The sequence below is a fragment of the Pleurodeles waltl genome, chromosome 7 (assembly GCF_031143425.1).
Source record: "Pleurodeles waltl isolate 20211129_DDA chromosome 7, aPleWal1.hap1.20221129, whole genome shotgun sequence".
NCBI classification, from domain to species: Eukaryota; Metazoa; Chordata; class Amphibia; order Caudata; family Salamandridae; genus Pleurodeles; species Pleurodeles waltl.
In genome coordinates this window covers 964,829,703-964,846,387 of record NC_090446.1, presented here as the reverse complement: position 1 = coordinate 964,846,387, position 16,685 = coordinate 964,829,703, and positions in this window count along the sequence as shown.

The following is a 16,685-nucleotide window of genomic DNA, read 5'->3' as shown; positions in this document are numbered from 1 at the left end:
GTCTCACTGTCATGTTTTTTACATCTCAAACTACTAAGGAAAATTGAACGTTTATATTGGACAACCTTTATTACACTATGTTGCAGAATCTTGTCTGAGTTATGCAAATGCCCTTTATCTTGTTTTTCCAGATTATACTAGCTACCAACTACAGTTTGGACAAAATGCGGCAGTGCATTTGCTACGTATAGGTCCTCCTTAGACCCCAAGTTACCAGACACTCAAGCTCTTTTCATTGGTCATCAGTGAAGAAGAGCGTGATGTTCAAAACCCCTTTGCATTTGTTTTAAGGCCTTGCATGGTAAGGTCCATGCCTTCTTCGGGTAGATGTTTTCCTGGTATGGCCCTGCATGCCATTTAAAATCAGCTGCTGCCTTTTTACTGGTGGATTCCACAATACAGAGAATAAGATAGGTGGGCAGGGCTTTCTATTAACGAACAGAAGTGGCATAGAATGCTATTCCCCTTGACATCGGGTTCTCTGCCATTCTTTTGGTATATTGGAAGAGACTAAAGAGTTGGCTCTTTATCCTGTAGATATATGACCTGGTTTGTGTCAGTAAATTAGATGTCCATAATAGTGCCAGGACACCATTGGGTAAACATGTGCTGTATAAATAACCTAAATAAAATATATAGGCCCTGATTATGAGTTTAGCGGACAGGAATATCAGTTCGGCAAACTCCCACCAGGGTGGCCGCCATTGTAGTGGCAACATCCCCGCTGGCTGCATTATGACTTTCACGCTGGGTTGACCAGGGGGAAAGTGGCAGTAGCATTATCGCCAGCTCATCGTCGAGCAGGCGGCAATGCTGCTGCCTGCAGGGGCCACCAGCACCCTCGTAATGTGCACTGTCTGCAGACTGTTCGCCATGAAAAGGGTGCTGGAGAACCACATTGTAATCAGCAGGGCAGCGCTGCGTGCAGCTGCACCCTGGCTGATTGCAACCTGCGTTTGCCATCAGCCTGTTGGGATCGCCGATCCTGTCAGAGACGGCAATCTCCTGGCGGTCGGACTGTCAATGTCTTAATCTGATGGTTGGACTGCCACAGCAGCAGTGGTCGGAAAGCCACAGCAGCGGTGGTTGGACCACCACCGCAGGTCTGGCAGTTCTAGGACTCCAGACTCATAATTAGGCCCTTAATAATATGCCTCAGTGCCCAGTCCATTGCTGGAGACTCCCATTATAGTAACAAGACTGCTGGATTTCGGGCAGCAGCACCACCAAGCCTGGGGGACTGAGCCTGATCCTACACAGTGTGACAGCTGTTGGCCTAACTCTTTCCATCTAGCTAGCACCACCTCACAAGTACCAGAAGTAAAGGTGATTTATGGCAGCCTATCGCATGACACTCAGACTCCTCAGTGAAGTTGTGGTGGAACAGATTGTTCCCCTTTCTCTCAGTTATACAAGTTTCATACATGCAAAGACAAAGTCAAAGCAGGATCTTGGTTCAATAGGTTTTATTAAAGTAACTGCGTTCTATGTAGAAAGGCGTGAATTACAATTATAAGGATAATAAAATACAGCGTTATTACAGCAGTGACCAGAACAGTGAAACACAAGAAGTGTCCCACCATATTGTCATAATAGGTGTCTAACAGTCCTACATTCCTACATTATTACCTACACTACTAAGTTTCTTCATGGGAGTAAATAGCAGTGGTAGCTCTAATCCACCCTTCTGGTCCCGTGAAGGAAACCCAACCCACATACCTGTGTTCAGAGGTCTATTAGTCTGCTGAGAATACGTCCACATAGATAAGGAGGAACCATAAGTTTCAGCAGAAACTACGACAACGTGCAGCATAAGATGGCAAACTGGCTGGAATGTCTCCTCCAAGATGATATGGGCAGTATGATGTTTTATAATAACGTCTGTTATTCTAAGAATTGCCCTGAAGTGACAACACATATTTTTCTGTGTAGGGTATACAATGTACCTTTTGAACCGGCAATATCCAGTAAACATTGTGTACACCCTTGGGTTGAGCACAGGATGAAAATGTCATGCAAAGAAATGAATAACAGATTCTGCAAGGAAGGATAACTGATAAAAAGAATAAAAACATCTTCACTAAAATTAAACTTTGCTAAAAAATTAAAAGGAATAAAAGCTAAATGTAACTCCGTGACAGGGCACAGGTCTCAGGCCCAGAACTAAATAATGTGCCAGGGTAAATGCTAAAATAACCTCACAACACCCTTCCTATTGTCCATTCAAAGGTGCAGAGGTCTACAATAAAAAAATAATACTAAAAACACCTTTCCTACGTTGATTACTAAAAACAAGCTAAAATATAGGGAATGAGATAAAATGTCCACATCAACAAGCAAAACAGACTAAAATATGTGACAAATGAAAACAGTCAATTTAGAATTTTTGCAGGACTCGAACACCAATTGAGGCCAAATGTCAGCAAATCAACAATAATCATGGTCTTTTAGAAAATTGCCAATGTCATCAATTGTTATTGAATCCAGGAAAAACCCAACTTTGGAGGAGGGTAAGGTAACCAGTTCGCTGACAAGGAAGGCAAGGGAGCACTCATGTTTTGTTGCCTCAGCCATACTTCTGGCCCAGGCGGCAGCATCCTGTGCAGTGCCAGGTGCTTTGGCACCAAGAACCACTTGATCCACAAATGGCAGCTCATAGGAAGCTTCCCGTAGCAATCGCAATCTCAATGTGCATGTCTGGTAATGAACCCTCATCCAGAACACCAACAGACCAGCATCCAAAGAAGGTATCCACTGCACTGTAAAACTCACTTCTGGTGCATGTTTGAAAGGGCACCACAATCATCGAAAGATGGGCTCCGTGCAATTCAGAACTGGTCTGAATGACAAAGACCAGTTGGACCCCAGTTCTTCCAGAAGTGGTGCTCTGAAATACTGCATACTGCGTTCACAACATATTTTGGCTGGTGGAAGCACCATCAGTCTTCCTTGTTGAGATGGGGAAGCCATTGTGAAGAAAAAATAGCAACAGCAAAATGCCGCCAATTAATGCCAAAGGAACAGGAAATCCACCAAAGACACTGAAAAAATAGAGTCTGTGGCTGAAAGTATTATGCCAAATATAGAGGAAAGGGTACTGACAAAACCAGAACCAACAGCCTTCAAAAAATGTACAATCACAGTGGTGTTAGATGCATTAAAAATGCAACCTATGTGTACACTAAAATGGCTACGAAAATTTGTATTTAAAAGGGACTGCATCTCTGTGGATGACCTCATCACTTGGTCTCGTCGGCAGATGTAAGCGCCAAATGTTTTTGAAACAAAAGAGCCTTCACTCTGCTCAGCTTGTCAAAATTGATATTTGAAGTAGCAATATGAAGCCAGATTTCTACTACTTTTATCTCTTGCGTGGAGGAAAAAAGGACATTTCCGCAACATGCAACAATATGCTATATGTTAACAGGACATTCTGCAAGTTCACAATTTAAAATAATAAGACTCAGCACTTGTGACATAATGCCCAGACAAATATGCAAACTTTTCTACATACATTTTAAAACTCCTCACTGGTGGAGATGGACAATGTTCCCATTGTGTGTAATTATAAACAGTTCTCGGGGTGCTGGCCTAATGTATAAAATGGTGTCCGTAGTGATGGTAACAGAACATTTCCCAATAATTTGCTGTTGTTTGGTAAACATCTTCACTTTCAAACACAGTATAGTATTTAAGCTCAGAAAGCATTAAATCACCTTTTTTCACACCCCAATCATCAGAAATCATCCCAAGTGTTATTATTTCATTAATAGAGACTTTGAATACATACGGAATTTGAATAATTTCTGTCTATCCGAACATATAAAATGATACTTTATCCCAAACAATCCCATCAGTATAGCCGAAATGTTCACTAGGGTCAAGTCTCTGCTGACCTTATGTGAGGACAGGCGAGGCTTCAAAACCTCATCCAGCAGTTAATCAGCAGAGCGTTCAGGAAGATAATGAAGATTTATCAGCAAAAAGAAAATGATGACAAATCCAATCCAGAGAAGAAAGGCAAGCACAGTTAACACGACCCATTCATACCTCCAGGAACAAATCAAATAGTTAGTTTTGAGCCAATTGAATCGCTTACGTGCTCTTGATACAGGTGCAGATAAAGATGCTGAGGAATTAGAAAAAGAATTGTTGATGTCGGCAAAATATCCAGAAGCAGTTTGTGCAATTACTGGAGCTGGTGTCGGGGAAGGAGAACTGGCAGATGTGTCCCTTGGTCGTTCGTAGTAAATGATTCCATCCATTTGTATTGAATTTGAGTAACATTGCTCAGAACTTTGGACATTTCTTGTCGTAGATGTAGTGACACGTACTGATGAAAGTTCATTTTTCACCCTTCGCAAGCTCTGGGAAGTCTCATCACTGATGTTTACATTTTGAAGAGGCGCATCCTGACGGGCAGTGAGATGGGTTTGGGAACTGCTCATGATTCCTCATGGTCTACTGTGTAGGACTGGCCACATGGTGCAACTTGAAATTGCCAATTGAAACAAACTGGTTGTTTTTGGAACTAGGAAGTGGTGGTAGAATGACAATTCTGGTACTGTGTATTCCCAGGACTGGAACCAGTGCTTGATATGCAGGGCCAAATTCCTTTTTCACGCACTAGATCCCCACCTTTTGGAATCCAGCCGGTGGATGTTCTTGGTGCATCCCACATTCCCAAGATGGCAGCACATGCAGATGAGTTTTCATCATAGAATTGTTGTAATTCCTACAAGACAGTGACAGATTCATTCATCAAAAGGTGTGTCTGCCACCACTGCACCAGGGCCATCAAGATCTGGGACATACATAGGTATGCCAAACAGAACCTAATAGTGGGTGTGTCCTCCCAAGAACCTTCTCAGCAGATTATTTAGTGCTCTCTGGACTCCATAGAGGTAGTTAATCCAACTACGACCTGAACCTTGCACTCTGGCTGTTAAGGATTACTTTAAGTCTTGGTTCTTCCGCTCCACAACAGCGTTTCCCTCAGGATCATATGGAGATGAGAAATGTAGTTGGACCCCTATTGTCACCATGGTGTCCCTGAATGTCCTTGAGGCAAAGGCAGGGTCCTGGTCCGAATAGAAAGCTGCAATTGCATATGTCCTGATGAAGATATCAAATGATTAATAACAGTTTGATTGCCAGTTGATTGTCATGGCCATACCCATTAAAATCTGGAGAAAGAATCAACTGCGACTAAGATGTATTTGTATGCACATTTAGGTGTTAGGGGACCACAATTGTCCAAGTACACGCATTGTAGTGGTTTTGGGAAAATTAGGAAGGGGGTCTGCAGTGGGCATTTAACGGTGGATTCTTTTATTTGCTGACAGATGTTACACAACAAAGGACATACTGTTTGGCCTGTTTGTATAGACCTGGCCACCAATAGCAATAATGTAATTGCAGCTGCTGCACCATATGGGCAGGAGAAACCCCTTCATGTGCTGCTTTTATCAGATCTAATCTTTGGTCTTGGTTGGGGATCACATGATCACCCACCCCTGGTATTGTTACGAACGCAACACTTTGGGTGATGAGATGGTAGGAGTATTTGGCAGGATTTGCCCTTCGCAGGGGCTTGTTGTCAGTCGAAGCTTTCACAGCAGCCAGTATTTCACCACTCAACCTCATCTTAGAACAAGTAATCGCAGCAGCAGAAGCCGTGACTACGGCTGACATAGCTGCTTCATCATCCAAAGTGTTTCCTGAAACGTGTTTTCCTACACGTTGATGGCCCATTTTATAAACTACATAGGTATTTGGTAGCGTCTCTTTTAGATCTGCTGCCTTCCCCCGTTCTGTATTTACTGGTGTTTCCTTTTGAATCTCTGAACCCATTCTGGTGACAGTAATGTATGTATTCCTTAAAGGACTGGACACAATAATATGAATCGCAAAGAGTGAGAATTAGAAAATCAGGTTCTGTGTGTTACAGTGCCAGTCATAAAACCTTAAGCTCTGCCAATTGTACTGTGCAGTCCCCTAAGGTCTGTGTGTATGTGTTCTGAGGGTGGAACTTGCCATCCCTCATGAGTCCGCTCACAGCTGCACAAGCGGCGGAGTATTGGTGTTTAGTGCCTGCCGCTGGTTGTGCTGAATGATCTGTATAAATAATCATTTGGTATTGATCAAGAGGCAACATGTTTGTAGGAGTCGGGTACTCAAGTTCATGTTGAAGGAACTTGTGTCTAAAGTATTGGATTAAAAACATAATCAACATCAGTGGCAGCCAGAAAGGTGGCCCATTGAATCCAATGTGGATGCAATGCTTTCATTTTTGGAAAGCTGGGATTGGGACCACAACAACAATTTGTTTCCCCTGGGCTAAAGGTCTCTCTTTTATGACAGCCATCTCAACAGCAGTCAGACTTTTTTTCAGTGGGAGCAAAGCGTTGTTCAGGCATGAAATGTAAAAGTGATTTATATGCTATTGGAACAGTATCACCTTCATTGAATGTTACATAGGTGAACCCAATGGCACCAGTAATTACTCTGATGACCAACTTTGTTTTGTTCTCAAATGTGTGCAAGTGTTTTGCATCAAGTATGTCCTGCTGCCATGCTCTGAAAATGCATGTGTGTTCAACCGTCCGATATATACTTGAAAAATCAGGACATGGGCTTATGCGATGTGCATAATCTGGAATGTAAATTCTGACAAAATTAAAAAAGCCCAATAATGACTGTAGCTTTTGATGGTATTTTGTTGCTGTAATTTCACACATTTTTCTAGAAAGTGGGGCGCCAGGCTCTTTCCTTCATCTGATAACTCGTATCCCAAAATCAGGACACTGAGAAAGGCAATTTTGGGGTTTTTGAAATTACATTTCTAGCCTATTTCAGCTAAACCCACCACAATGCGGTCAACCTGTCTTAGGTGTGTGACCAGGTCATCATCTGTCAAGTAGATGTCATCTACATAGGTCAAAGCCTCAGGGTCAATTTTGTGTAGTATAGATGTTATGCGTGCTGAGAACCTTTGTGAGCCTAAAGCGCTTAAGGCGGTCAAATCCATGCTTTCAGGTGCTATATTTTGGCAGAAAAAAACATTGGAAATATCCAAGGTTGTTTTGTATTTTTTGCACACTCAATTGTTGATGATTGCTGTGGAGTGTGCATTTTGTAATGCAAATGTAGCTGTGTGACTATTTAAGTGACTGTAGTCTAAGACGTTTCTATATGAATGATCCAGCTTAGCCACAGGGAACAAGGGTCTGTTCATTAGAGATACGTAGGATTATTTTGCACCCTGGTACTCAAGTTGTGTCAGAATGTCTCTCAAAGGTGCTTTAGCGTCATGTTTAATGGGGTATTGTGGTTGTGGAAGTGGTGATGACCTTACCATTAGTATGTGGTAGGGCAAATCTTTGTCCCATCCTACATGGTTACCATACAGCACTGGGGCTTATGCCAATGCCCTATCTATTGCATAAGCTTGTCTTAGTTCTTCAGGAACAATGGCCAAGAAAGATGGCATAATGACATCTTCTCCTAGTGGGAGTTTACAGACAAATGCTGGTGGCCAACCTTTTTCTTCCAATAGGATGTCATAACATAATGTTAGTTTTTCCCAGAATATATTTTTAATTGTGCACTCTATGTCTCCCTCAATTCGTATATTCACTTTGTAAACCCTACATGGGGGGAACCCGCATGTCCACAGTTTCAACTTCTAAACCATGGGTACTCGCAAACATTTTCCCAGGGGCCAAAAAGTTTGGTCTGTGGCGTGCCTGGGGCCGCATAGATGCCAGGGCAGTGGCAGTCGGGTGGGGTGGCTGGGGGGGATTGGTGGCAAGGTAGATGTAGGAGAAGCAAATTATATACATCAAGTGGCTGATATAAACAATGGGAACCCAGAAAACCTGGAACTAATCCCGGTTTACCCACTTTTCCAAATTGTGTGATCCTAGGCAATTGTTTAATCTCACTTTGCCTACTTTTTCTGCATTATCACATTTAAGATGACCTCGAAATACATGATTCATGGTGTGCGCTGCACAAAACCTGCTTCTATGTTTGATTTATTAAAGTGTAATGTTGTTCATGTATGATAGGAACCCAGGCCACCCATAAAGCGCACATACCAAGTGACTTGTCTCTTTAATTTACTATTGGTGGTGTTCTCAGGGTAAGGGAAATAAATCATGTTTCCAAATTTATGTTTGAAAACTATCACTTTTAAATGGATACATCTCAATGCACTGATAAAATAAATTGTACTAAGGCAAAAATGTTCTGCATGTTAACTTAATACATTTTTTTAATTTTGAAGAGGCTGTCTTAGTTTTACACTTGTGTTGCAAGATGTCTTTAAAAATGAAGGCGTTTCTAAAGTTAAGTGCAGGAGTCCCTAGTTACTTCCTTTCTTTAACACCAATGAGCTTAAAAGAAATGATTGTGCGTGTATTTCACATTTTTATTGTTAGTGCAGAGTCGAGCAAACAGCTGCCCAGTGCTCCTGTTGCTGGAAGGGCCACATGTAAAGGTCAGAGGGGCCGCATGAGGCCCGCGGGCCGTACTTTGAGTATCCATGTTCTAAACAGTTGTTAGTTGCTGTCACCTCCAGAAGTTCCAGCAAACTACTGTGACCTCTGCCTCGCTGTCTTGCAGGGTCGGTGCCCACTTCCTGTTTTTTAGTAAAGTTGGACTTTCTAGCCGAATTTGCTGCCACCTTTTTCTTTTTGAATTGTGCTTTCTGTTGGAGTAACTTCTCTTCCTTTTTTATGAAAGGTTCAGATGAACACTGTGAATCTTTTCTCAGTTTCACATACCCGTTTTGTTGTTCAGAATGCCCGCCTCTCTCACTGCATTTATTCAGTGTGTCCTGAAAGGAACGAGATTCGTGTTTATCAATATATTGATATCTTTCAGGAGTTTTTAAACTATCTCTATTTCTCAAATTGCAGCGTTTCTCAGAGGTCTCTAAACGCAGAGATTCTCCTCCTTGTTTTGCCCTATCTTTATTTTGTTTTTGTTTATCCTAGCATTTTTTTAGAACCCTCAGCTATTTGCTTGGTAAAATCCTTACTGGATTTACCTTGTAGTTGTGGTTTACTTGGTCTGGCTCCTAGACTATCCCGATCTATTTTAGACTAGGTCTCAGTGATAATCTTTGGCAGCCCTCACTCCTGATCCTGAGAACATCTCAGAGCCGCTGGCGCACTACCAATGCTACTGCTTCCCCTTTAAGGTGGCTTAATATTATCCAGGATACTGTGGCAAAGTTACCCATTAATTGCATTCCCAGATCTAGGGCCTAGGAAGCCCCATATTCATCATGAATTTGTTTTAACATTTCCAGAAGATTCGCAATGGTCAGTGTACCGTGTGTGGTAGTGTAGAGTGCAGCAAACACTGCACCCCAAGTGGCACAGTTGCCAACTGAGAGAACCATCCCAAATAGCAAGCACATTGTGAGACATCTATGTTTATCTTGGGGTAGTATGGGGAAACACTGCTTCCTAAGCACTACTTTTTTTCTGCTAACCAAAACGGAATCTCTTCACCTTTGGTGGGTACTTTACCCATACCTGAATGCACAATAGCAGGATTAATTCCTGCAGTGGCCGCATGTGGTTTGCTGGAGCAGCCCTTCCTGGGGCGGTGTTTAAAATCTGCATTACGAATTGTATTAATCGTCTACATATTTCTACTGAATTAGTATATAGGCAATGTTTGTCTGTCTGTGTGCCTACATTAGAGTGTTGTGCATAGATAGCCAATTCTGGCCATGTAAGTCCATAATTATTTAAAAAATGTAGTCTAACATTCTGTGGAACGTGTGGTAGGGTGCCATCAAGCCAATTTAGGTGTTCTTAATAAGATAGTGGCATTTTAAAAAACGCATAAGGTCTATATTGTGTAGGGGCTTGCTTGAGTATAATGGTGAAATGTGTGCGTGTTCCCATCTGCTGCTGGAAAAGTGACCAAAAAGTTTAAAAAATGTGTTCTGTATGCTGAGTGTGCCTCAACGACAAATGTAACTTCTCCTCCCTCATCTGTAAGGCCATTATTTCTTAAGTGTGTTGTTAGGGGAAGTCTCATGTTAGCTGCAATTACAACCCTGTTTTGGTCTGCCATTTTTTAGAAACAGAATTGAATTTGTTCAGAGATAGAAACACAAATTGGGGAATCCTTTCATGATTTCAAGCTTGAACAACCTACAGCGTCAAATAGGTACTACCTATGTAGCTGAGGAGGATATTCCCTAATACCATTAATGTCTCTGCATGAGGTAATTAGGGTGCCTTTTGCACGTAATGAGACAGAGATACTTGGGAGATCTGTGAAGTCAGTGCCTAACCAACATTGGTGCCACCATGTTGAAGACTCCTGTTGTAGTAACAAAACTGCTGGATTTTAGGTGGCAGCATCACCAAGCTTGGGGGACTGAGTCTGATCCCACACCTTGTGACAGCTGTCGGCCTAAACTTTCGGGCTAACTAGCAGCACCTCACAAGTACCAGAGGCAACGGTGATTTGAGGCAGCCTATTGCATGACACTCACACTCCTCAGGAAAGTTGTGGTGGAACAGCTAGTACCCCTTTCTCTCACTTATACAAGTCTCATAAATGCAAAGACAAAGCAGAAGTGGGATATTTATTCAATAGGTTTTATTGAAGCAACTGCATTCTATGTAGGAAGGCATGAATTGCGATTATGAGGATAATGAAACACAACTTTATTACAGCAGTGACCAGGACAGTAAAACACACGAAGCGTACCACCATATTGTCATAATATTGTGTCTACACTACTAAGGGGCATATTTATACTCTGTTTGCACCGAATTAGTGTCATTTTTTTACTCTAATTCGGTGCATATCTAACTCCATATTTGTACTTTGGCGCTAGGCCTGTCTAGCACCAAATTTATGGAGTTAAAGTCATTTTTTGGAAACATCCTTGCCTTAATGAGATGCAGGTGAGGTAGGCGTTCCTGTGCAAAAAATGACTCTATGGCCTTAATGCCGTATTTATCCTCCCATGCAAAAAGGGTGCACGGAAGAAAGCTTGCTTTGCCCCCTTTTTAACGCCTGGGTCAGGGAAGGCATTAGGGGACCTGTGGGCCTATTTCCATGGTGGAACACCATGGAATAAGCCCACAGGTGCCCTCCCCAGGCCCCAGGGACACCCCCACCCACACCTAAGGGACCCCATCCCAGATAAGTACAGGTAAGTATTTTATTTTGTAAAGTGCCATAGGGGGCCCTGAAATGGGCCCCTATACATGGCACAGGGTGCAATGGCCATGCAAGAGGGCCCTGGTCCCCTGTGCTGGCCATTGGGGTGGTGGGCATGACTCCTGTCTTTTCTAAGACAGGAGTCATGTGGTATGGATGGTTTTGCACTAGAAAATTACTCTAGGCAGGTTAGAGTCATTTTCTTTTACTCTAACCTGCCTAACGTCATCGTCATTTTTTGGTGCATAACCCCCTTCTTCCATACCGCCAGCCCTTACCCGACTAACATAATTTTTTTTTTACACTAGCCTATCCTTTGCACAGGCTTGCACCATTCCATACATATGGTACCTTGCTGGTGCACAGAAATGGTGCAAGCTGGTGCTCAACTTTTTGGTGCAAAACTGCATTAGTGCAGTTTTGCCCCAAAAAGTATAAATCAGGGCCTAACTTTCAACTTGGGAGCAAATAGTAGTGGTAGCCCTAATCCACCCTTCTGGTCCCGGGTAGAAAGCCCAACACCCATACCTATGTTCAGAGGTAAAGAAGAGGTCTGTTAGTCTACTGAGAGTCCTCCCACATAGACAAAAAGAAACCAAAAGGTTTCAGCAGAAACTGTGACGATGTGCAGCGTAAGATGGCAAACTGGCTGGAATGTCTCCTCCAAAATGGTGTGGGCAGTGTGATGTTTTATAATAACATGTCTGTTGTTGGCCTGATGTTACAACACACATTTTCCTGTGTAGGTTAGACAATGTACCTGTTGGACCAGCAATACCCGGTAAACATCGTGTACAGCTTTGGGTTGAGCACAGTATGAAAATGTTGTGCAAAGAAATGAATAACAGATTCTGCAAGGAAGGACAACTGATAAAAAGAATAAAAACCTTTCCACTAAAATGAAGCTTTGCTAATATAATAAAAGGAATAAAATCGAAATGTAACGAGGTGAGAGAGCTAAATAATGTGCCAGTGTAAATGCTATAATAACCTCAAAACAACATTACCTCCTATTTACCAAGCATGTATGGCGTATGAAATTTAAACGCCAGGTTGATTTAGTCTGGACCAAACTGCTGGAATGGAATGGAGTTAGTTAAGACACAAGTATCCACCAGAATGTAATGATCCATCTTAAAATGAGTCAGTGCCTCTGCAACCTCATATTTCATGGTTTGCACAGTTCTTGCAGTGAAGGTATTCACTTTCAGACACTATAGCTTATACCAGTCTGCAAACCCACAGAAGTGTTGATAGCTATTATTGTTTTTAGTTAGCACTTTGAGATAATCAGTATAACATTCCACTTATACTGATAATTCCAATTAATGTCAAAAGAATAGAAATTACTTGAAAAATAAAGTGTATTGGCACAAAATGTAGGATGCTTCAGTTGAAAGAGAGTAAGGAGGAATGCCACGTTGTGTGACATGGACTGGGTATGGTGCTCCAACTGTGCCAAGAGCTTATCAGAATTTGCAAGCACTCAGAAGGAGGCATGCTCTTCATGCAGTCAGGCAGTATATTGCTCGACGCCATGCTCAGCTTGTGTTAAAGTGTCCTTTCTGCAGACATGGTCTCCAAAAGAGGTGCTTCACCATCTGTGCAGAGAGTCTAGCATGAAGTGTGATGGTGGGAATGCCAATATCAGTGCTGAGCAAAAGATTTCAAACTTTGACTTCTTAGTCATGTGTCGCAATGACACCATGAGTATTGGGACAGGGGTGTGAACAAGCCTTATAAACTGCTCTTTCGAAGATGGTAGTCTGTCACTAGAAAATTCTGTCTGAGGTTCCCCATCCAAAATGAAGTAGAGTCTCTTCCTGTGAAATCAGTTTCTATTTCAATCATAAATAGGTAGGCATGTATTAGTAATGAATGAATCACAACAGTTAGTTATCTTATTTTTTGTTGCGTTCTTCACCTGCCTGCTACAGTTTTGTACCTGATTTTTTGCCTCTTGCAGGTGAAACTTTTACTGGATCTGCTTTGGACATCCTTGCTTGGTTCTTTCCTCTGCCTGGTTCAATGCATTTGACTGCAAGCTGCTTCTTCATGAATGATGGCCATTACCTGATCTTTTGGTCCCATTTGTCAGTGATGCTCAAACCATTCTTACAATGAGCCAAAGCCTCTTCTCTTACCCTTACCTCGTGTATCAAATGATGCATGCCTAAAGTTTAAAATATGGAAGCTCAATGAATACAACATAGAGATACTCCTAGCAAAACATTGTTTACTGCCACACATCTACCGGACACCTGGCTGTTACACACCAGATCCTATCTTTTACAGGAACTGTAAGTCTACTCAATAGGGTTCCTTCTACTACCTGGACTCAACTTGTCTTTTCTTCCTACTTCTAGCATTTTCCCCAAGGCATTCGCAAATAGCCAGCAAGTCGCAACTCCCTGAATCAGCAGGTTAGATTCAAACTTGGTGCACTCAAGAAATCACAACGTGGGTGATACTCACATAGCCATCGTCTCAACAACTAGAGCAGGCGCTCCTGGAAATGACTTATCACGCAAATTCAGCACCAGGGATAACATAGTCAACAAAATCATGTTGTTAGTTCAAATCGACAAAATCTGTTCTGGTAATAATCCATAAGTATTAATCCCTAAGATTATGAAGACGAGTTAATCCCCCTTAAATATCTATGACTGTGTTTACGCCATAAAGTACAAATTAAGATCTTAAGATCCTATTCTACCTAGGAAAACAGCAATATACAAGCAGGATTGTAACTTCTATGAATGAAACCTGTGACACGCCTTGCAAAAAAACTCTCCTGCTGCCGTCTTATTTTAGTCTACTCACCTCTGGTATCACCTAAGGCGGATCTCCTTCTCAGTAAAAGCTGTCACACCCTGAAAGACCATTTTGTGACATATTTGTACTGTACAAGGACGTCCTGCCTTTTGGCTCTTCAGCTGTGCACCATCCTGAAGACACAACTTGAGCACACATTAATTCATCTCTAATTGCATCCTAATTACCAAATATAAGAAAGTGAATTATTACTTCGGGTGATTGGTAGTCCACCACACGTAACAGAATGATTAATTTGTTAGGTCCAGGCAAAGATTTCAGTAATTTAAACCAGAGTTCAACTACTGGTAGCTATAGCACAGAGCATACAGGCTTCACTTAGATAAAACGTGTAAATAATTCAGAAGTACCAAAACAGTTAAAAAGTTCATACCATAATATAAATCCCACTGCAAATTAGGGTAAAATTATATACACACATATATATATATATATTATAGACCAATTTCCCTAATAGATTTTACCGCCAAGACTTTAGGAACTGTTATCTTGACCCGGCTTGAGGATTGGGTAGGAAAGACTAAAACCCTCTCTCCAATCCAATATGGTTTTAGGCCTGGTTTAGGCACAGTGGAGCAGGCTTTAAATTTACATCTTATTCTTAGTAAATATGTCACTATCAGGAGAGGATTTATCCACTTAGCTTTTATTGATTTATCTAGTGCGTTTGATCTGGTGAATAGAGAGAAATTGTGGCAAATTATGGATATAATGGGGGTTGACCAGGATGTGCTTGAATTAATTAAACGTTTATATACTGACCTTAACAATCTCAGTCCAATATGGCCAGCGTGGAGAGAGATCTCTTCCTTTTCCATCCTTACGAGGAGTTAGGCAGGGTTGTATTTTAGCACCGTTTTCTTCTTATTATATATTAATGGCCTTTATAGTTTTTTAGTAAAAAATTGTAAGGATTTCCCTAGGATGGGATCTAGACATCTCCCGGTCTTACTGTATGCTGATGATGCTGTTTTGATTGCCCGCACAGCAAATGGTTATCAGAATTTATTAGATCTTTTCTTTACTTTTATGCAGGATCTTGACTTGAAAGTCAATTTTGTAAAGTCACACATTATGACATGTGGTCCTCGAAACACACGCACTAAATATTTTACTATGGATGGAAATATTTTAATTAAAGTGAAAGATTTTTGTTATTTAGGACTATATCTAAACTCCTCCTTGTCATGGAACCCCCATCTTAATTTTAAGATACAACAAATGGAGAGAAATATAGAGGCGATTTTTCGCTTCGCCCATAAACTGGGTCATAGGCCAGTTCATCAGATTTTTACGCTCTATAAATCTAAATGTATTACTCCGGCTATGTATGGGACGGGTCTTTGGGGTTATATCAAACCAGCCCATTTACAACGAATTGAGAATACATTTCTGCATAGGCTGCTTTTGGTACCTAAGAATGTAGCAAATATTATTTGCCATGAGGAGCTGGGAGTATGGCATATTGAGGATTCGGTTGGTATTGCCCCACTTTTGTTATGACTAAAAGTTTAATCAAATCCTGCGGCTAGCTTGGTACAAGATTGCATTACAGATTGCATTCAATCAGCTAAAATTCCGTGGCTTACCCATGTTCAAAATTCCTTTCGGAATCTAGGGTTAGAGAACATGTTTACTAATCCAGGGTCTTTACCCATTAATGCTAAGGAATTGCTCAAAACACAATATAGAGAGTATACTGCCAATTGCAGATACCAAGGGGCAGTAAAATTGAAAACATTCGAATCTTATGTTCAAATTTCTACTTCCACTGTGTTAGAACCATATTTATCTTGGTTTTTGAGCTCTTCATCGTATTCTCTCGTTGTTTTTTTAGATTAAATTTGAAACATTTTAGAATGCCTTTTCCAAAGAAATGTACATGGCATAAAATGCTTCCAAATTTCCCCTGTGACAACTTTTCAAAGCAGAGTACGTGTCACTTTTTCTTATTTTGTCCGCTTTATTCTGTTCCTAGACAAATTTTTATACTGCCAATTTTGCATAAATTGCAAACTACATCTCATAAGGAAGCATTGATTAACATCCAAAAACTCTCTTCAATACAATTGTGTCATTCTGTTTTAAGCTTTATTAAATCGGCTATGGCCATTAGGAAGTGATATGAGTTGATTGAAGTAGTTACACATTAGTATAAATTGGCAATAAATTATTTTATCCCGATGCTGGGCTTTTTATTTTTCTACTGTATATGATCATATTTTATAGGGTTGTCGGATTGATTGATAATGGCAATGTATAGAACTTTATGATATCGCTGATTGAAGATGTTTTGTTATCAGTGCTTTTAATTTCTTTTTATTGTATTTTAATTATTTACATTTTTAGCTTGAAATGTATTGTGCTTTTATGGCATTTGCCGTATAAAGATTCTTTGACTGACTTACTGACTGATATATACATAATGGCATGAAAAAGACAAAATTCCATTTAGGGAGAACCAATCAGTAATCACTGTACAAGGGTGACCCTGACCCGGGCCTAGGCTCAATTACAAACCAACCACGATAGAGTGCTGGTAGGATATGCCAAGCAGGATCGTATTTGTGATACAGTTCATTGTCACAAGGTTGGTGATATGCAACATTATATTCACCCACACTGCTCTAGACAATCACCAGCACTGC